This window comes from Anas acuta, chromosome 1 (genome assembly GCF_963932015.1).
Source record: "Anas acuta chromosome 1, bAnaAcu1.1, whole genome shotgun sequence".
Taxonomy (NCBI): Eukaryota; Metazoa; Chordata; class Aves; order Anseriformes; family Anatidae; genus Anas; species Anas acuta.
In genome coordinates, this window is record NC_088979.1 from 173,133,962 (window position 1) to 173,157,785 (window position 23,824).

Sequence of the window (23,824 nt, forward strand, 5' to 3'; positions counted from 1 at the left end):
AATCCTTATCGAGGCTCTCATCATTTGCTGTTCAGTTACATCAGCATCTTTCCCTCTGGTCTTCATGAGCGCAGTTTTCCACCAACAGAGAAATGCTGCTGCAAAGACCATTCTAGTCTGTTTCTCTGACCATGTCACTCTTTTCTTTGATCAAATAAAATATAGGGCACTTCTTTTCATATTCAAATCCTTTCTGATCTTTCACCACCCTAGGTACAGACTCTCTGTATGGCAGCTGTTCCTTCTATCTGCCTATAAATTCAGGCTATGATTCTTTTAGTTATTTAAAGCCATTTTCCCCTGTGCAGTTCTTGATTAGATGCAGAGATTTCTCCTCTACAACTTTTCTTTGCTAAGAGAAAATGTGAGGATGTCATGCATTAAGTAACCTGGATTACCTGTCACCCTCACCAATGACATCAGTATTGCTTACACCTGCCTGTCTAACCAGACCTAACTCTTGACTTTTCTTTGACAATCAAGTGCCCTAGAATCAGGGCACTTGTGTTTGGTTGTCTTCAAACATCATCTAGCACAATACTGCCCCAGTCCTTAATGATCATTGCTAGCTCCTTGATAGGACAAATAGTGCTAGTAGTGTGGAGTATTAATGTCTATCAATCATTTCTACTATATTAGGAACAAATCATGCTTGATAACAAGCCAGTGCACAAGGAAGGATGGATACCAGAAGGTCTTACATATTAATACATTCCCTGTATTGACCAGGGATAAGAGTAATCACTGTTTCCTTCTGAAGGCAAAGACTGTTCTTACAGCTTCCCTTCAAATTTTAGCTACTCATGAGTCAAAGAAGAGCAAGGCGAAGCAATTTTATCCTTGCTAGAGTGCAGCAGACATCACTATGCACAACCTTTGTGCACACCCAGGATGTCCTAGGAAGATGCCCACCAACTTTTCCATTAGGCAAATGTGAAGTCTCGTATATCTCAGTGACAGCGAGGTTCTCCTTTTTAATTCACACTCACCTGTTGATTATCTATTCACAAGTGCTGAAAATGCTGATTTAAAAAACTTGCTCAAAAGTAAATGTTCTTCTATTTTGTCTCTGAGTTTCTCCAATTTTTTTAAGCCTTTACTATTGCTTTACTGTCTCACTCACATCTGACCTTGGTTAAGTTAAATCTCTTTCAGGTAATCATTTGGATGACAAACACCAGTGTGAGGTTTTCCAGTTAATTTTTGAGTTGGATAAGCTGATAAATAAAATAGTAATGTTACAATATTGTGTGCAGCTAAGAAACAAAGAAACCAGCTCCTGCAAAGCACCTGTGTTTTGTTCCCTACATGAAACTTTCCTAAACCACCAGCATGTTAGCCATAATGGTTTCTAACTACCTCAGCGACACACTTTATGAAAGCCATTGCTGTGTGAATAGGAGAAATGAACATTCACTGGTATATACTTACAGATTTCCTGAGTCTACAGTGTGCTGTCAAGGGCAATCACTTATGACAAAGCAGTTAATCTTTCTGGTACCCTAGAAGAATAATTATGGTTTGGAGAATAAAGATAATTTTTAAATATATTGCTGTGTAATCATCTTCATCAATATGAGTACATACGCACTCATACACATACCCTTGCATTGTGGAATATATACCCACATCTCAGCTGAACATTGATATGAAATCTGGAGCATTTCAGGATTTGTAAAGACTGCTAATGTCATTTGTACCTATCTGAGAACAGCAAGCTCTATTTAGGGCTCTAAAGTAATTTTGCATTAAGGCTACTGTCTCCAGTTAATTTCAGCTGCATTAAAAAATATATTAACCCTGTTTCTTTCCAAATACCCACATACATGAATTGCCTTGTTGTCTAATATCCAAATCTTAATGGTGTTTTTTAATATTGCCTAAACCCAGGAAGATAGATTTGCAGTAACATATCTGAGAAGATATTTTCCTCACTATAAGCTTTGCAACATAATAAAAATGGTGTTATAGAAAACTGGAGCAAGGGGATTACTGTATGTTGCTCACTGTAGATGGAAAGTAAATAAGCTGTCTCAACAGTAGGGATAGATAACTGAGCAGCTGTTTTGTCCTGGACAAAATTCCTTCAGACAATACATGCTCTGAAGAGTTTTACCATCATGTGTTCTGAGAAAATTTGGGGCTGCTTACAAACAACACTATAAACTTGCCGTTATGGTATTAAGCACAATCTAGGATCAAGTCTGAAGTGGCATGTTTAGACCGATGGTCTCAGTTTGAAAACCATCACTCAACTTGCTTTGTTGCATCTGTAACTGTAAATAACACGTGTGCTTGTACAGGGTTCAATTTGCAGTGATTAAGGTACTGAAACAGCAATGTTTATTTTCTGTTGAAGAAAAGAAACAGGATTATTTGCTGCATTTGGCTGATACTGAGAAAATTAATAGAGCCTAAAATATGGCAAAGCAAGAAGACCAGATGAATACAGAATGCACAGAGAAATGTATTTACATGTGGGTTTTATAAAAGAGTGCAAATTCCCTTTCCTTTAAACAAACAAACAAACAAGTCTCTTCCAAAATTATTTTTTTTTCTCATAACTTTTGATAATTAAAAATAGCAGTTTTAATGGATAGAGAAAGAAAAAGAAAAGTGCACAGGTATTGAAAGAAGGGCTTACTTTGCAAAACCTGGTTATCTGCACTGAAGTTTTTGTTTCAGGAACAACAGTAATATGGAATAAATTTGGTTTTCTCAGCTTCTTTTTTTTTTTTTCTTTTACTTAAAGCTAAAATAATTTTCTGTGCCCTGTTATAGCCTGCTAGTACGATTAGCAGCAGCGTGCTGTACTTGCTAATGTGCTGCCTTCATTTGCTGAAGACAACACTTGGCATTCCTGAACTTCTCCCCCACACCCTTCCATATTATCTTCCAAAGCTGTGGTGTGGCCATTAAGCACATCTGTTCTAGAAGTTATTACTTGCTCAATATCAGTTGGGGTGGCAGTACAAAATGCATACATTATGTTTGCATAGACATTATGTAAACACATCTGGGTAGCAAAAGAGGATATGAGGAAACATATAAAACCTTAGCAGGCATGCATATAAAAATAAAATCAGCATGATTCGCATATCAGTATTTCTGGAACATGTCTTCAAACTATCATCAACAGTCTACAATACAAGTGAAAATGAATATATGCTATATGGATGTTTATTTTGTCCATTCTTATTTGCATTATATGTGCAGCCAGATCTGTCTCTAACTTCTACTGACTGCGTGTATTAGATTTCCATTCACTATGATGGGAACCAGCAGACAGCTAGCTCTCATAGTCACCTGAATTTAGCAGTCCTGATCTTCCAGCTGGATCACCTTTTGGGTGTTTCAGCTGAGACCCACTCCAGAAGACTGATGGGTCACTCTGGGCTTGTCCATACATGCAGCAAAGCAGACGTCCTTTCTCACACTGAAGTTTCTTTTCGGAATACAGAAGCCCTAATTGTCAATGATAGCTGGTCTAATGACCTCTGGATACCTTTTCTGAGTTTGTAGTTATATAGCCACTTTTTTTCATGCATCATAATGACTTTAATAATCATATGAGACAGCTTCTCCTGTCTCCCTCACCAAATTGTAAAGACAAACTCAGAATGCTCATGGAGCTGCTCTGGTGACACGCACCCTCATCGAATGGGAACATCTGTCTTAGCCACCTGAAAATAAAACTCAGTACAAGACACAATTTCAGCAGGATGTAAATGTAATGGCCCAGCCTTCTGATACAAATGGACTGGAAAATTTAATGGAAAGTATGAATCCATGAAAAGCAAAGGAAAGAGCTTTCTTAACAGCGCTGATGTGAAATGCAGAATGCCAAATTCTTTAACAACAGTCTTAGCAAACTATGTCTGACCACAGAACTAAAACTGTCCCCTGTGCATCCTCCTGTTTCCCTCACCCATTGCTCCTGCATGAGCAGTGCAGCCATGCAGATTCCCTGCCAATAACAGACATTTTTAATGATATTACTTGGGGAGGAATGGGTGAAGCAAAGAGGTATTGCCTTGTGGACATGTCCTGGCCCCATTGCTCTTAGACCTGAGCAATGGTGACTGCCTATCTATCTTCTTCCTGGTGTTTTGAAGAAATGTCAATGTATCCCATTGGTGAAATTCAGCTTGAGGAACCACATAAATAGAAGGGCAATGTAATACAAAAGGGATGTATACTGTTTTCCCAGAATGTTTTGCCAGGAGGCTAATTACAGAATTAAACTAAATTCAGATTGGACTCTATCCATGTGTAAGTCTGATGAACTGAGAGCCAGCTCAGAGTGCTCAGCAGTTTAGGGTGTGAGAGGGTTTCCTACCCTATGGTGTCCTCTCAGAGACTGAGATGCTAAGCAATAGCTGGGTCTTACTAATCAATCTCCTAGGTAAGGAGAAAGAGATGTCCAACACTAAAGTGTTCCCAGTCTAACACTAGAGAATGTGAAAGATAAAATAGGAGGTTCTCAGACTCGTAGTGATCCCATCTCAGACAACTTCTCATGAATATAGAACTCAGCATTGGATCAGGACCTCAAACTGATGTGCAATATGTTTTTATAAATTCTGTTATTCTATTATTTTAGTTTCCTATTTTATGAGATACATTCATTAATTTCAAAACAATTTACTGAATCAGACACAAATTATACTCTTAATCAGTATGCAGAAGAAAAATTCAAGGAAAATCCATTTGCTAAGAACCACCATAAGATCCTTGTTGCAAAATGCCCTTATTTCATTTCATTGTACATCATTGACTAAAGAGCCTTTGAGAAAAAAGTAAGACAACAATAGTTGTCCTAAATAAGTACAGGCTACTAGCTCTATTATTTTCAATAATAATAAGAGGCTACATAAAACTAGTGTGCTGCTTGGATTATTATACTGTATCTCCCATACAGACCACAGTATTACATTAGTCATTCACTGCAGTTCAGTGACATGAAATATCCTCTTATTACAGAGAGTGTATGCGACTTAATACTTGCAAAAATTATTTACTTAAGCTCTCCCCTTTCAATCTACCCTCCCCTCTCCAAAAAAGAATCCATTCATTTTCTTATCCCTTGGGGAAATGCTTCTACTACTTTGTATGCCATGCATACATAAATTAGATGCCTTAAAGAATGAACAAAATCATAAACCCAAAACTATAGACTCAAATGTGAATAAAAATTAGGGAAGATAACTCTTCTCTATAGTCTCCTCTCTGACCCCAATGCAAAAGCTCACTTCTGAGTGTGAGAGAGGAAAAATGCAATTTCAGCTTTTTAGACCAAAGCAATATATCTACCTCTGCCAACTGCATGCAGAAAACATGAACTTCATCCTAAAAGGTTTTCAATGTTTAGAAATCTCCTGGGAGAGCTTGTCAAAAACACAGTGAACCAAGTTCTAATTGCACAAACTCACCCTAGTCTTGACAAACACAACAGTTTGGTTTGAATTTCAAAACTATTCCCATCAAAATCCTTGGGAGCAGAGAGAATACTTAAAGGTCTCTTTTTGAACCTTGAAGACAAAAACAGCGGTTGGTTGGTTGTGTGCCTTGAATGAATTAAAGTGTTCTCTTAGTGAGATTTCAATATAGTAAGTTTGTTGATCATGAGGAAAGGCTGAATTATAATTAAGAAAAAAAAAAAAAAAAAAAGAAAAAAAGAGACAGGGTGGACAACCCCAAAAGATTTGGAACTTCAGTGTAGATAAGAAAACATATTTACAGTACTTGGCAGAAGCTTATCCAAACCAACAGACCTTTCTGAAGGATGCCCTCCTGTGACCCTCCTAGTCAATATACTTCTGATCTGCAGGAAATCTCTTTTCCATCTCACTGCCTATGCTAATTTTGGAAGAAAACTTGCCTATTTCCTTTCACAGTAAAATTTCTCTGGGGTCCCATGAGTAAGTGTCCCATGAGCCCTCTTTTTGGAGGAGAAGGTGGTCTCTTCCATTATCTGTTGTTTCAGAAATTTGCCTCTATCTTGCACCTACCACACGACCTTACATCTCTGTAATCTTTGTCATTAACAATTATATTTATGTGCTTTTCCCTTTAATGTATTTTCTTCCGTAAGTTTCTCCTTAACATCTACAAGTGGTAGACTTAATTCAGTACTTGTCATTTTTAATTTTGAGAAGTTTCTTGACAAAAGTTTTGAAAACTACACGTTGTCTGCTCTTAGAGATGCTGTTGCTAGGGCAGAACCAGCTGCAGTACACTACGTACATATATATACATGCATGGCTTCCAACTTCCAAGCATGACTACAAAACTTTTAATTACTGGCACCAAGGAATCATGGGAGCTACAGAACAGCAGATGAGTGATTACTCTCTTGGTGTGATTAATAGACCAGATGGGGTTTTAAAGCAAGTTTCTGCGCGTGTGTACATATGTAGAGGAGAGGTGGATGGCTGTGTATTTTGGGGAGTGCCAGTTTAACTAATCAAAGCTGTATAATATAGGTAGTTACTGAGGCTTTGTGGACAGGCAAATATAAAATTCAAGCATTACTTTCAATTGTTTAAGGAAATGCTAAATCAATTTTCTCATCAGAGTAGCTGTTTTAGAGCAATTCACCAAGTCAAGATAATGAATGAGCTGTTCTTTCACAGCATTCCTCAAGGAGGAATTATCCCAAATGATATGGTTACTTTATATGAACATTTATAAAGGGACAATCATTATGCGAATTATGTATTTTACATAATTTATTTCAACTTACAGTTTATAGCAGTACTCCTATCTTTTTTTTCATTCGGTGATAAAAAAGGCATCAATTATAATTCTCCTAACACGTCTACAGAACAAATGTCTGCTACTGAAGTTGCTGTGCTCATTCAAACATATAATTATACATTGGAGGGTCCTGGGCAATCTACATTTGCCAAAATAATGAATAAATTAAAAAAGCACACTTAAATGTAGCAGCTTAGGTATGAGAAATGCATTACAAAATATATTTGGAGAGTTAGGGGTATTCGTCTACAGCATTGCTTACTACCATTTGGTGACTATTGGCCAGGAACTTCTGTGTTGTTAGATATGTAAACACACTTAGAGTCCAAAAAGCGATATTCTTGCTGTCATGTTTTTAAAAGAAAACTCCTTTTTTTTTTTTTTTTTAATGTTTCCTCAGGCTCATAATACTTTTACTGAGGTTTATCCAGTTTGCATGCACAAAGTATGGCTACAAAGCATGCAAGTAGGAAAGAAATATGAGAAATATGAGCAAACCTGAGTATGACAAGTATTAGTGCAACTTCAAAGAATCTGTAATCAGAGGTGGAGAGGTATAATGCAGGAAAGCAATTTAGAACCACGTTGCAGGTTATTATTACAGCAAAGTGCTATTTAGGAATTGAAGACTACTGGGCTCTTGGTCTGCAGCAGCATGCCTGACAACAGAGGTTGGCCAAACGTTCTGGCCTGGCCTAAAAGCAATTTTATTGGCTTCTACAAGCAAAAATTCAAAAGCTAAGGTATTAAAATAACATATGCTGATGTGCTTTGGCAAAGACCTTGCTAACAGTCCTTGCAGATGCTGAGAGGATCTGAGAGCTCCATCTGATAATCTTTCCATTGCAAACCACAGATATCCACAAAAGACAGGATCCCCTGATGTGGGCTACAAAAAACACTGACCAGAACAGATTTTTTTAATCATGGCTCACACGAGAGCTGTGGAAGATTAGAAGCTCCTATGGTAACAAAGTGTGGGGGATCCGAGAGGCTTGAAGACACAAAGCTCACTGTAACATTTTCCTAGCTTTTTGTAATCTTTATCAATATAAATGTTGAACAAAGTATAAACTACTTCTCAACTTTGAATGATCACGCCTCATCTAAGAAATTCAAAATGACAAATTCCATGAAATGGGTAGGAATTAACCGTTCCTTCCTGAACTGTTAATGACTTTTCCCCGCTCGTTTTATCTGCATTTCCCTGTCTCCCCTCTGAGTTCACCTGCAGTTGGCTGCCAAACTTTTTGCTTTAACTGCAGAGTCAAAATACAAAGATAATAGCACTTGTGCCACTCTGGTATATTTTGTAGCAACCATTTAAGAAACCAGCTGCATTATTTCTTGTTAGCTAAGTATATACAGTACATACAGTCTTATGTCTAATTCTAAAGAACTAAATGTTTTTTATGAATCCTTACTAGATATATGGAAATCTATTTTTTTCTTCTTTTAGTTAGTAAAACTAACCAAAGATACTTTTTTTTTTTGCTTGAAATAAAACAGTTTTTCAAGGGTTCACTACTGAATTGGCAATAATGACAAAATTCTAGGCACCTGAAAATAACACAAAATTGATTTATGTGATGTAAACTCAATTACCAATCACACATCTGATGTCTGAATCTCTATTTTTACCTTTTGAAATAGATAACTAAGGAAAACTGAGTTCATGTTCTCATCCTGAGTTGAATGTTATACAAATAATAATTTCCCTTTAAAATGCATTAATAATTTTATTTGTTTTTGACATAGAATTTGGAGGCGAATGTAGCCTGTACGCTGGTGTGGTTCAGCATGAATATACATACACAGTTATCCATTCCTCAAGGGAATCGGTTGTGTAACTGTTATCATTTAAGACTCTCACTACTGTTCCGCATTTCCAATGGCAATTTGTGTCTTATAAACTAAGAATACTGGTAACTGATAGAGCAAATAATTACATTTTATAGATAATATTGTACTGGCAGGTAGCTGTTTTAGCAATACTCACGAGGTGTTCCTTATGGAACAAAGATCAAAATTGTGTCTATTCATAATGGGACACTCTGTACAAAATCGGAATGAAAACATATATTTTCTTTTTCAGATAATTTCAGTGTTCAAAGTCACTTATACTTAAAAGTGCTATGCCTAGGTAAAGAACTGCATTATTGCTATAAAAATGAAAATGTGGTGGAGAAATTATGATGTAGCGGAGGCTACCTAACACCTCAGCTGTAACTCTGAGGGTCACCAGGATGAACCAGGCATCTTGCTTCCAAACTAATATAGCTCTGTCAAGTTGGAGCCACAGCCTGAGCACAAAGGCTAAAAACAGTGCCAAGGTGCTGGAGCGCAGCTCTAGAAAGCTGGGAAGAGCCTTGCCTATGCTGATCTCCTGAAATTCAGCACGTGACAAGGGTGGAGAGTGCTCCACACATGCAGGCTGCTTTTCCTCCCAGTCCCTCCCAAGCACAGGGAGAAAGCAAGAAAGCTTTGTTGCGGCATACCCTGACCACTTTCTCCCTTCCCCACCCTTAGGGACAATTTATAAGTGCAAAAAGAAGAAACACAACAAAGTGCAGTACAACAAGAGAGCCTTTTGGGTTTATATTTTACTATTGACGTGGCAGTAAAGGAATTCATACAATTTATATAACAGCACCCAGTTACCAAGTGCTGTACCATGGGACAGGTGCCATACAGAGCAGACAGAAATCACAACTCTGCTTCTTATGTTCAAGGCTGTCTGCGTACAAAATACCAATTTCATTTTCTTATATCTTTTCTAAATTTAACTGCTTGGGTTGAACATACTCCATGCCAGGTGTCTGCCTCAGGCTGTTTTTTTTCTTCTCTCTGTTTTTGTCTGTGTTTCTGTTTTAGGGTTTTGACATTTTCAACTAACATCATTTAAACATTCCTGAGAGCCAGACCAAGAGAAAATAAACTTCTTTGCCTAACTGTAGAAAAGCCTTATACTTTGAAGCAGAGGTGTAGAGTTTAGCAGGGGAGTAATTTTGTGTCAGAGATGTACCTTCCGCTTCCCTGTGAATATGTGCCCCAAATTGGAAGAGTTTGAGGTGCCTCTTCAAAGTCTAAACTTTCACACTTGTGAGAGTTTAGGGAAAGGTTCAGAAACAAGTATCTGTTCAAACAGCACATGTGGCTAAGTGCCTGTCAGCTTCCAGAGCTTATCAAGCTATGGAACTGCCAATCTTATAAGAGAGACAGAGCATCCTACATCTCCCCTTTGCCTCCCACCCCACCACTGCTGCCTGTGGCAGGACATGGAGCTGCTCTCAAAGAGGCACTGAGCCACCCCTACTATATCAGCTGAAAGCTGGGAGCCAGCTTTCTTGTAATTACCAATCCCAAACACGCCGAATGTAGATGAAGCCAGGGAACTGGAGCTGTGTGCACAAGGGAGGATGGGGACAGGAGGGGTCTGAGCCAAGCAGGGCCGCAGTGACCCCAAGCCCCACCAGCACTCCAAGAGAGACCAAGCACCAGGCCTGGTACCTCTGTGTGACAGAGGGCTATGCTCCCCAGAGACATTCTGTGAAGGGAAGTGAGAGCAAAGAGAGAGATTTGGTCAGAAAATTGGAATTTTCTGCACAAAGAGACCATGAGGAGGGGAATGGCTTGAATCAGGGCAGAGGGTGGCATGTTAGAAAGGATTGTGAGGAGGGGAGCAGGATGTAGAGACTGGCTGACCCGGGGAGAGAGCAGAGGGAGAACGGGAGAGGTTTTGATTCGGACAACCACCTCAGGGTGAATAACTAGGATTTATTGAATAGGAAGACTAGAAATGAGAGGTTCACAGACTGAAAACTGGAAATGGATAAAGGTAGTGGGAGAAGTCACAGAACCAGGGACGGGGAAGATCCAGGTTGGGGGTTGACAGGGACACTGGGCGAGAAGGCTTGGAATTGCCAGGAAGGAAAAAGCCATGTTTAGGGAAATGGGCAGAAAGAGTTCTTGCTTCTTTGGCCCTGGAGATTGGTATGGTCACCATCACCACAGTTATCACCAGCCTTTGCTTCCAACAAACTGATGTGAAGCCCAGAGACAACGTGTCTCTTCTTTCTTTGAAGGAGGCTTATAGGAAGGAAAAAAAGACATGCTGCCATTAGCAGGTAGCTCACACAGCAAATATCTGTGCAGAGGAGCTAGCCATTCCAGTACAAAGATAAGACATGTTGCATTTGTATGGCAGACTTTTCACTTTGAGGATCCTATCTTTTTGTGAAACCTGAAGGAATTATGTGCACAGAAAGGCCTGCATTATAGGAGCTGTCTGGACATTTCAGTGGTAAAGACTCGTGAACTAAGAAATGTCAAGCTGAGGTTATCTGTACTGTGTGTGTGCACAACATGATCCTTACTTAGGTACATGGTCACACTGTTTGCTCCAGGGGACATAACCCTTTTTCACTAAAGAAGATCTAACTGTTGTGATTACAAGGTAGGAATAGATATTGTGGAATAGGCCCCAGTAGTTCTGCACTCTGCATCTGGTACAGAAGCTGGGAAGGCAGAGGGCAAATACAAGAGACAACAGTGGATGCGAAACCTTCACCAGTTATTATGGGAGTCACCACTGCTAGAAAGAACTGATTTTTTCTGTGAAATACTAAGTGAATTTCTAAAACCAAACTATTCCCAAGCAGTTATTATTATTTTTTCCTAGTGTGATAGGCTCCAGAACCCACCCAGAGCTTAGATTTCTTTAAGTGACAAGTGCCAAGGCTGTTATTGACATAAGTCAGAGCTGGACTTGAATATATTGCCACTGGGGAGATGAGGAAGGGTCGACAAAATACCTGTAGGGATAGTAAGAGTCCTGTAGTGCCTAGTACAGGGCTGCCTGTTCTTCTTTCAGTGTAAAAAAATAACCTTTTTTTTTTTTTATGGAGACAAAATATACGACAGAGTCATAGCCATCACTCAGAACAAGAAAAGAAACTGCTTCTACAACCATTTGATTTCTATGAGGGAAATAGGGCTGTCAGTATAATAATAAATAAGATTACACCAAATAAATATGTGGCTCTGTCTACTTCTAATGAAATAATATACTAGACTCTTCTCCCCAATTAGCTAACTGTTCAGCTAAAAGATGGGTAATAATATAAATTTTCATAATAATGTCCTCAGACATCTCAAATTAGGGACCCTTTGACTTTAATGTCTTTGTGCCTTAGTATGAAATGTGGACAATAACGGACAATAATGCTCCTGTTGTGAAGGCTATTGTGAAGATAAATACGTTAATGCTTGAAAAGCCCTTAGGAACTGCAACGATGAGTGCCACAAAAAAAAAAAAGCCCATGAGGAAATGAATGATTCCATCTTCTTATGAAGGTTTCAATAGTGTGCAGCAAGTAAGGCCTGGGGCCACACACTGAACAAAAAGGATAAAACAAAACACTGAATAGCTTCTTGTTAAGTGAACACTATTCATCCAGTGCAGCCTGTGAGACAGAGGTCCTGCGGAGAAATGGGTGCAAACAGATAATTAAAGATTGTATCATAGAGAACAGGTACAATGGAGGTGAGAAGTTTATGCCAGCGACCTTAATCCTGGCATCTCATAACTTCTCAATGCATGACTCAGCAGCCTCAGTAGTGCTGTCTCATTTTTAACGTCATTTTTTAGGTACAACTGTATTTGTGTTTGCTTAAATTATCATCTGCTTAGTTCTGATGTTAGGCTTGTTTGTGTGATGCTTTCCTTTGTCTCATGCCCTGTATACGGAACACTTTGTCTAGATATGCAAATCTTTGCAGCCTGACCTTGAGGAATAGTAGAAGTTTGTATAATTTAGATTAGTGCAGTAATTGTTTGGCCCGGATGCCAGAAACATCCCCAAGGGTATTTAACATTCATTCAGAAGATGTAGCTGTTGCTTCACAGCTTAAGGTCGGGACAAAAGTACCAGCCTGCAGCCAAGGGAACACGCTCGGAGGCAGCAGCCACCAGTGACTGGTGCAGCACAAAGCCGCCGGCCATCAGAAATGCTGTGGGACAGTCTGGATGGCCAGAGCAGCCTTTCCCAACACTCCACATAAAACAGGATGAAGCAAAGTCATCAAAAAGTTCTCTTTTGGGCTTCAGACAGAACCAAAAGCAGTCCCTTTTGCTTCCTCTAACATCGCCTGCCTGATAAAGCAGGTCACTTCCACCACCCACCCCTAAGTGAATGATATGTTGTACATGGTAGCACTGATGTTGTGGGGGATTGTTTGTTTCTCTGCTTTGGGCATACAGTTCTGAAGTGGAATGAAATTTAATCATAACCCTAATGTCTGCTGTGTATTGTATATAGGTAAACCCAAAGACCACCTGAGAGAAACTAAAAGCAAAGAGCCATCCAGGAAGGATTATGAGATTATATTCTTAAATCCACACCATGATGCATTAGAAAGAGATTTACACCATTTTCTTATTTTCATCTACAGGCGATAAAATGGATTACCTAGCCACACATTTCCCTCATTTAATTCCTCGTGTATTACTGATGTGGGAAACCACATGATAGCAGCACTCACTGAGAGCTGAGGGAGAGTGAAATCGAAGATGATTTTGTATGAAAGGAAGAGCTGGAAGGTCTCTCCTAAAAGATGAAATAAAACCACTTTCCAAAATGACCGGTACCAGGCAGAACATCTACAGTGCTGTGTTCTGGGGTACTGTATCATGTAACCAATGCTGGGAGGTGTGCAGGCCATAAATGTACTGACAAGCACAATGCTCCATAAGTTTCTAAGGTTGTTGAGGAAAAAATGGAAACATAACTGGCCAGGGCAGGATTCAAAAGGTCACTGGATTCTAGAAGGATTCAAAGAGTTCAAAGGATTTAAGAAGGCACCTTCTTGAAGATGCCATCCACAATTGCTTCCTCCAGCTGACAGCACTGAGTGGCACAGATACTACTGGTGGAGCCCATTCCTCGGCTGAGGTGCTCACTTGGTTTTGGTGTCCCAAACCCAGCAGAGCTGCTTTTTATTTGCTATTAGGCAATTTTCATAGAATCACAGAATCACAGTATGTCCTGAGTTCAAAGGGACCCACAAGAATCACTGAGTCCAACTCCTGGCTCCAAACAGGCCCACCTCAAAATCAGACCCTATGTCTGTGAGTGTTGTCCCAATACTTCTTGAACACCATCAGGCTCAGTGCCATGACCACTGCCCTGGGGAGCCTGTCCAACCACCTCCGGGTGCAGAACCTTTCCCTAACACTCAGCCTGACTCTTCCCTGTCCCAGCTCCATACTATTCCCTCAGGTCTGTTTTCTATTGACATAAAACTATCAGAGAGTGTCCAAAGGAGGGTTACAAAGATGGTGAAGGGCCTAGAGGTCGAGATGTATGAGAAGCAGCTGAAGAGGGGGTACTGAGAGGCAAACACTGATCTCTTCTTTCTGGTGACCAGCAATAGGACATGTGGGAATGGCATGATGCATTAACCTCAGGATAATGAGAACATTTCAAAGGATCAAGCAGAGCTATCACCACTGTCTTTCCTCAGGACAGGGAACTGTTTGCAAACTGCTGGCTCAGGCTGGAGTTGGCTGGGCACGGAGCTGCAGCTGACTGATGAGCTCCTCCAGACCTGATGGGCACTTCAAACTGGCAACCTGTTGCCTTAGGACATGGATTACCTTCCTGAGAGTGACTCTTTGACCAGGGACAAATGGTTTCAGTCCTTAGTGTAAGTGAGTGCCAATGCTCTGACAACCACACTGTGTTGGTTAAGGATGGATAGTGTCTACTATCAAGACAAGGTCAGCATTATCTGTTATTGCAGCAGTTGAACAAGTGTTGGGGAAGAGAAGTGAAAAATATAGCTCTTTCCCAGCTTGTTTAACATCTTTTTTTTTTTTTTTAATCTGTGTTTGTACCACTTCAACAATAGTGGCAATGTGTTAAGACACCTACAGCACACAGTGTTGTGTTGGGGAATCTCCCCTCCCTAATGAGCAGCACAGGACAGCCAGACAAACATTGTCATATTCCAGAAAATAACAACTTTTTAGTTTCTGGCCTGAAGGAGACTAGAAACTTTATTAAATTAAGGCCACGCTTGTACAATACCTATGACCCACAGGGACATGGGTCCAAACACAATACAGCTGAGTAATTAAATGTTAGTTCAAAGTCAGAAACCACGGCAACTATAACTTCAAATCATTAGAAGGGACTAGGGAAAACTTCCTCTCCTCTATACATGTGAGAGTGAAATTACCTATTGATGAGTACAATAAAGCCTGATTCAAACAGATGCAAAAATATCTAATGTACTCATTATCTCAAGACACTCGGTGATTAACTATATATGTCCCCTTTGTTATAGAAAAAAAAAGCAGCAGCTGTATTGTGCATTAGAAGAACTCAAAGGCAATAAAAATAAGCATATCCTTTTGTTAATGTTTCATATAACAGCCTTCAGACTTTCTAAGGAAGTATAAACAAATGGTATTTGATCAACTCTGCAGAAATAACGCATTTAAGCCAAGATCAGGCATATTCTTGTCACTGCTCCCCTCTAAGATTTGATTAAGAGCAACCAAGCTGATTTTTCCTTCTTCACTTTACTTGAACTCAGTGCTGTTGCTAAGTGGACCTGCATGCCCAGCTACCACCTGTCACTGAGTCCTGTGAATTCAGTACACCATGTCACTAAATGTGAATTATTGATAGGCATAAAAGTTGGCTTAAGGTAACTCTCTAGTGATGATTTTCTGAGATTTGTCTTTTTTTTTTCTTTGACTCACATGGTTGCATTTACAAATTGCATGCAGTTCTATTACTTAAAGAACAGCTGAACCAGTTCAATCTCATCTCAGATTTTTCACTCTGAGATAAAAACTTTTGTAACAAGGCTCAGTACAAAGCAGAATTCTGGCCATTCGTGAGCATTGCTGTGGAGCATTTAAATTTATCTGAATGTCATCATTACTGTTATGTCAACATATACTGCTGCAACATAATATTAAGCAATGCAACGCACATGGGACATACACCCTGCTACAACAACAAAGCCTATCACACACTCATTACAGTAGAATCTGAGACAAGAGTCTTCACAACCAAAGATGGGAATACTGCTGTGAAAGAATTGCAAACAATCTCCAGCTTTTCTTGTTCCTAGAATTCATCTTTTTTTTTTTTTTTTTTTTTTTCTTTTTCGTACATTTGGGCTGGATATGGCATTTTCAGGGGGCAGTGTGTGAAGATGCTATGTCTGCTTTTGGAGAACTGCTTCATTATGTCAGGCAAATACCTGAACTGTGAAAGAAAGGCCTCAGTGTCACATGTATGGCACATACCCATTGTCAGGGTAAAAGGGAGCGACTGTGACAAATGAGAAGCTTTTTGAGCTAATTCATTTTCTGTGTAGTCATCTCAGAGCCAAGAAGCTCCAGCTGGGACTGGTGCCTGATTATGCTAGAAGCTGTACCAAGGCAGACAGCATCTTTCTCTGAGCACCTTAGGGGCTAAGCAGACAATCAGTCAACTAGTGAAAGAAAAGAACTACAGTTGTTCCTTTCCAGCAAATGAGGAACTGAATCACAGAGCTAAAAAAAGGGCCCAGCCCTCAGCTGCTGTAGATTGGCACGATCAGATTCAGGGCAGCACGAATACAAGTTACAGCAGTTGAAGCAAACTCTCTAATTGCATCTGTAATTTCTGAGACAAATATAATATGTCCAAGTAAGATTTAACCATCCTCAAGCAGCCCAAAGGAAGAAATGTACTTAAAAATATTGTACTTTGCATGTCTTGCTTGACAAAATCCACAGCATAAAATGATGGTGCCAGTTATCAAACTAGACAAGCACAGAATGAAAACACTGCAGCATAAACCAGACAGCTCATTAAAAAGGCAGGGTATGTACTGTGCAATAATGGACAAATAGACGCCCACCTTCTCTCAAAGGGGAATGATTTTACTTATCATTTTCTTAGTCCCAGAGTAACTGAAAGATCTGAAGAAATAGATTGGACTTTATAATGAGGTCTGGGAAGGGGTCAAAGGAATGTTTCAGGGATGTTCAAAGAGAATTTACACACCCGCCAGGTTCTTGAAAATATTTCATTGGAAACTTCTGGGTTATAATTATACAAAACAGTGCAGCACTTTCTCCATCTCCTCATCATCCTTTTACATAAGCACTGCATACACTTACATCAAACTCAAAGGTGTTTCCTCTTCAAAATAAAAGTAGTGTATTTAAAAGGCAATCTATTTATTCTTCAGTCTACAAATGCAGTACATTTCCATTTTTGCTTTGTCCACAGAAAATGATAACATCAAGAAGTGGCTGGGAAGAAAGTATGGAGATTTCGTGGAGAGGTAACTCTGAGACTGCACTGGTACGTATGAACGTGCCTGCCAAGAAAGGGGCAGCTTCACTCTCTGGGACTCCATTTTTACTAGCTTGTTCAAAGAGACCATTTCTGGGGCCACAGGAACTTGTCCCTGTCAGTACAGGATAGCCAGGATAACCCACTCCCTTGATACCAGCTACAGACAGAAGATACAGGAAAGCTAAGAGGAAACAGAAGTCTGATGGGGAGAAAGAGAAGCTCAGGAGAGCTTCTGTGTCCAAAACAAAGAGAAGCAATACATGACCACACCAAAAAGCCCTGACTCTCAGCGAAATAAAACAAAGCACTTTGGGACCAAGAAATTCAATGCAGATATAAATGTAAGACTAGCAACTGTGGAGGCATATTCGAGAACAGCATCATTTCTAGGATAGGAAAGGCCTTTGTCTGAACCAGCAGAAAGAAATGTCATGGTGCCAATAACGCTATGAGAAATGTTATAATTTCTGTTGAATAGTATTTAGGAATGTACTCGGATCTGTTACTTGATCTTGTATTAAGTGTAAACAAAGTAAATCTGTATATCAAGAGTTGTTCCCTTCTAGTCCTAATTCACTTTTATTTTTTCATGGCTATTTTTGAATATTTTACATCACTGTTAATAAGGAACATTTGCACAATCCAAAGAATGATGAGGATGTAGAAAGGACATAAGAAGAGGGGCAAGTCTTTCCTATGCAGGAGACTTTGCAGGAAGGAAACTCTATGACTTTCTGCAGAAAGGATGCTCTCAAAATTACCTCACATCAACTTGTCCCCTTTTCTATCAGAGACCCCACAGGCCATGAGAGGTAGAGCACTGTAGACCCAGCCCTCACCACAGGGGTCTTCAGCAAAGATTGCCCGATTAGCTCAATGTAAACTGTTCAAAACACTCATCCATTTTTGTAATGCTGTTTGACAGGTGTGTCTAAAACTGGCTAGTGAAAAGCAGTGTACACTGAGTGGAATGAAACACTCCACGTAATATCGGAAAAAAATAGTTCAAGGAATATGGCTATATGGCTCTTCACTGTGAAATCCTGCTACCCAGCAATGCCTAGAGATAGCATTAAAGGAACTGGATCTACTGTCAGTTTTATCAAATACGAATTTCCATTTATTCTGGCTCCTTTGAAACACCCGCCACTGGTCACCTGCCCTTCTGTCTTGACTGCTATCTTGAAAGGGCAAGTAGGAAATAATAGAAAGCATACGATGTACAAATTGTTTGGTAACTTCTCTAACATGGAAGTTTTCTTAAGGGTTTTGATTTTTATTTTATTTCTGTGTTTGCGAATGTTACAAATGCCAGCACATGTATGAAGGAAACTACTCAGATATCTGAGTATTCACTTCAAAAGTTTTGATAATGAACGGGAGGCTTTTAGAGGACTCCTGCAGAAACAAGCTCCAACCAAACAGCATGTAAATCGAGAAAGAAACATACTGAAGGCAGGCTGACAAAAGGGTTAATCTTTTTTTTTTTTTTTTTTTTTTCTTTTTCTGAGCTGTTCATTCAAAGTTTGTCAACTTCTGTGTGAACAAAGTAATGGTTGGTAGTTGTTGTTGCTTGTTAGGAAACAAGGAAATATATATAGCACTCTTGAATCAAATGTACAGCTGGGAGAATCTATTCTGACAAGAATGACAAATTATTTTGTGCATCTTGCTTTGTCTATGAACACAAAATCATACATTGCTTAGCTGCTTCAAAGAAAACCTACTATACCTGTGTATTCTGTTTAAAGTGTAAATCAGTATTCTCCTCTCATTTGCAAAAATGTTAATTAATTCTGTCAAATTTCTGAGTGTAAAGCCAGTTAAAAGTTACAAACAAATTAGGTTTGCAAAGTTAAATAGATTTTCTAAAAACAAAAACAAAACAACAACAAAAAAAAAACTCTAAAAAGTCAAGTTTTACCCACTTTGTGTAGACAAGACTACTTCTGCTTTATTTGAGGAAGTGCATACTCTGTATGCACTTGATGTTGTTTGTGTTTTTTAATGTATTCACATTGCACTAGATTTTAATCAAAACATCTTGTCCACAAGTGTAAAAATAGGATAACTTGAAATAAATGGATCTGTCCCTGCTTTATACATCTGTTAACAAGAACAGAGTCTGTTCCATTTTGCTGGTAAAGTTTCTGTGTTAAACAAACATATACAATACATAATTAACATTACAAAGTAGATAAATTAACTACTTCTTTTTTATGGAAATAAAGAAAGAGGAGAAAAGAAAACAACAACAACAACAAAAACAAAGAAGAGTTTAAGGACTGTTTTTCTTCTGTTAACCTTCTAATTCTCTTATTAATACTCTACCAAAGATAGAAGAGCAGATGTTTTGCAGGAAAACAAAACACAACAAAACTGAATGGCTACCCATGAAATATGTTGCTTTCAAGTGCAGTAGCTAGCAGTGGTCTACAGCTACATGTTACAGTAATTTACATACAAAAATATTATGAAAAATGCATTTGGAAATTGGTTATTATTATTTTTTTCCATCTGCTGATATGCTAACACCACATAAGGAGCGATCCAGCACCAATGATAAGAAATGTTAATTATCTAACTGTCTTTGATCTTACTTTCTTTAAAGTTGTCCAGAAGGACAAAAATTCTATTCTCCCTATTCACAACTTTATTCCCATTCAGTATTAATGGGATTATGTTGCTAGTTTGGTTTTGGATACAGAAGTAAGAGATTTCTCGAAGAATCATAGCCATAAGCAGTGCCTCGCTTATTCTCGGGTAGATTTTAGATCACTTAGACATTGCATTTGACTGTACTGTCAGATAAAAAGTTGCTGTAAATCATAAGATTGGCAAGAATTTACACTACAGGATTTCAAAGTGATACAGCTACAATGTGCAGCTCCACAGAGATGCTGAAAAACTCTATGATTGTTCAGAAGTCTGAAAAAAAAATGTAAATGCTCACAAAAGACACTATGGGGATGAAACAATCCATCACCCCCGGACCCACGAGATTTAATAATCCAGCCAGCACAGGCTTCTACCCATTAGCAAACTCACTAAGAAAAATGGCCCTAGAAAACAAAACAAAACAACAACAACAACAACCACCACCACAAGATAGTACATAGGCTATTGCAGGATCTGCTGTCTACTTGCTGAGATGTGGAATGTAGGATTATAGATTCATTTTTCATACTCACTCCGTTAGTTAACAGCTTTTCCATTACATATGGATGCAAAAAATGTGATTTTTTTCCCCTTAAAATAGTAAAAGTTCCAATACAAGATAATAGCATTATTACATATCCAGCTTTAATATGCATGGTCTTGCATTTGGTCTGAAACTAAGATTGAAAATATAATGATGCCCCTGTACAGCAATGAATGCTATACATGCCAGAAATATACAGACATTGGTGTCTCAGCATCTCAATGATCAGGGCAGGCACAATTCAGCATGTGAATATGACTACCTTTATCACTTTTATACTGTGGGAAAAAAATAATTAAAAAAAAAACAAAACAAAACAAAACAACACACAACAACAACTTGTAAGGCTATTTCTGTCTTCCTACAAGCAAACACATCCCTTAAAACCGATGCTCTCAGGCACTGGACTGAATTAGATCTGTTGTTTCTCTGAGGGAAGATATGCAATCTATTTAAAAAAAGCAGTCTTTGTCTTTTCATTGGATAAAACATCCTGGTGATCAGGACTGGAATGGAGACCACAGCACTGCTTCTCAAACACCCTAGAATGTGTATTATCTCTGATACACTGTCCTAAACCCTGTGAAACTTTCACACTGCAAAACTTTCACACTGCAGCCAGCCAGCAGTGGAAGAAGTGGTGAGCACCCTACCTGTGTGAGTCAGGACAGTCTGAAGGTCTCCTGGATAAAACAAAGGAAAGGAAAGGAAAGGAAAGGAAAGGAAAGGAAAGGAAAGGAAAGGAAAGGAAAGGAAAGGAAAGGAAAGGAAAGGAAAGGAAAGGAAAGGAAAGGAAAGGAAAGGAAAGGAAAGGAAAGGAAAGGAAAGGAAAGGAAAGGAAAGGAAAGGAAAGGAAAGGAAAGGAAAGGAAAGGAAAGGAAAGGAAAGGAAAGGAAAGGAAAGGAAAGGAAAGGAAAGGAAAGGAAAGGAAAGGAAAGGAAAGGAAAGGAAAGGAAAGGAAAGGAAAGGAAAGGAAAGGAAAAAAAAAGGTAAAAACGTTCCCTCTGACCAGGTGTGAAAATAGCTGAGAAGGAGCCTTGCAGATCTGCAGCTCTGGACTCAAGCCATGCCACCCTCACATTTCTTCTGCTTCTGGCTTAAGGGATGGTTCCTCTGAGCTTGTTACATTGGGTCCTCTCATCTTTGGTGGAGGGAAGCTTGCACTTCTAGGGCCTGTGGCATCTCAGGCTACTGTAGATGTTTACAAGCACTTCAGCTATACTTCAATCTATCCATTGATTGTAAGGATTAAAATAAAGTGGAGATGTACACACAGCAGACAGCTAAAACAGATACTCCAGGTCCCTTTTCTTTATTCCAAGGAGAGTGGATATGAAGTGATGTGTCACAGCGAGACTGGCAGAAGAAATGGGAACACAGCCTGAGTCAAAAGCTAGCCATGTTGTCCATGAGGTCCTGCTGTAGTCCTGCAGCCTTCTCTATGATTCATTTTCTAAGGTTGCTTTAATATTTTTATGGTCATAACTTTCACATTTACATTTCAGTCACAAGTCTCTGCCTTCTCTGTATCTCATCTGTGCTCGTCTCCCTGACTTGTCCCCTGAACATCCCATTTATCACTCAGACTGAAGGAGCCTTTCCACATTAAAAGGAGAGTGAGGCTGGGAAGCAGCCAGAGTTTGTTGCAGGATGGAAACCAAAGGTAAAAAGTGCACTTACCCTTAAGCATCACTCATGTATAACTGTCTGTACAAGGTTCATCTGTCTGTGTTCTCTTCACTTGTCTGCCCAGCTTATGTCTAATTGAAAAAAAAAAAAGGTAGCCCTTCAGGGCAGGGACAACCTGGTCCTTTATTTTTATTTTTGTTTGTTTGTTTGTTTATGCTGTACAGGTGGCTTAGATAAATATTAAATGCTAACGATACTAAGCAGGCAAAGCTGTCCCCTCTAGAGTTATGTGATTATTTTTCACAGCATTGAGAATGGATTTCCAAATTCCATTGGTTTTCTATTGCTGCTAAACTGTCACATTTACAGTATGAATGCTACCATTCAAATTGACAGAAAATGTTTGCACTCAAAAACTAGATGAAAATTCATTTGTGATTTTAGTTAACATAGCCTCAAACAGAAATTGTACCACTTAATGCCAAGAATATGTTTTTGGGGGGTGTGCAGGGAGAGGAGCTAATTTCCTGGTTTGCTGTTAAAGCTTGGTAAGTCTGAAAAAAATCTGAAAACAGACAACACTATAAAAAAGAATTTCTGGAAATGTTTAATTCTAAAGCATGCTTCTGTCAAAGGATCACGATCCTGATCATTTTCACTTGTGATTTAATACTCTGCTGTCTCAACCTGACTTTATTGCAGAACTACGCTGTAAATAAACATGCCAACTTGGTTGCGTGTTCCAAATAAATAACTTTAAATAAAGAAATAAGTCCATCCCACAATCATCAGTCAAAAAATGCAATTAAAAAGAACCTCTCGCTTTGTTGTTGTAAAAATATGAAATAGTACTCAGGACAGGCTGTATCAAATAAAATTCCCTATATTCAGCAACTCCAAGGTCGAAGTAGTGGAACTTCATTTTTCAAAGTCGGAAGGATGACTTAATAATTATTTGGTATCAAGACAAGTCTGTTCTCTACATGGCATACAATATCAAATTCACTACAGCTTGATACATCATGCATTTTCATTCATGCTTTCATTACAGCACTATGAAGTACAATCATTTATTATACATTCCCTTGAATCTTTTTGAAAGAGCAAACAAAATGTAAAATACAGAGAAAAGAAAGCAGCAGAAAGATAGAAACTAAAACTTAATTCCATTTCCCACCCTTCCTACCCTAACCATGAACAGCAGCAAGCGCAGAATGATGGTGGACACTGGGAAATAAAACTGAACTGTAGAACTTTCTATAGCTGTAATGTCCTAGCACAGTGGTGATAAATTCTGAGTGCCACCACAGTGTCACCTCTATGATAATTACTCAAGCAATAGATATCTCATTAGAGAGAACTAAGCGTCTCAGAAACGGTCTTTCCTGGCAGGGTTAAGTAATAATACACTGGAGAGAAAGGACCCATCAGTTCTCAGATTCTTTGCTAAACTTCAGTTTAACAGTCTAACATGCCCAGGACTAATAGCAAAAGTCACTCAGGCCCTTGACATTCCTTTTCCTTGCTGCAGCCCAAATGACCCAATTCCTCACAAGGCACCAGGTGAGTTACACAAGGTTCAGACCACAGGCAAATGCAAGGGGTAGGGCACAGCATTGTATGAAGGAAGTTTTCGGCCACAGAATTGTGACCCAGATTCCTTTCTTAACAGCTAGATTCAAAGGAGCAGACATTGTGTAGACTACAGGGAATTATCGTCCTCGCTACCTGCACTGTCAGAAGATGCTACAGTACAAGTATCTGCCATCAAAGAAAGTAATGCTCATGTGAAAGTGGAAAGTCGAATCTTAAGAACCAATATTAATTTTTATCCATTAAAATGCTATAATGTATGTATACCCAATAG

The 23,824-nt window shown here is 39.0% G+C and overlaps 1 protein-coding gene across 6 annotated transcripts in view; it reads right to left on the reverse strand.

Annotated features, from left to right (window-relative positions):
* The window catches only part of TMEM117 (transmembrane protein 117), a 216,183-nt gene that overhangs the window by 19,527 nt on the left and 172,832 nt on the right, over positions 1–23,824 (reverse strand). The window lies entirely within an intron of this gene.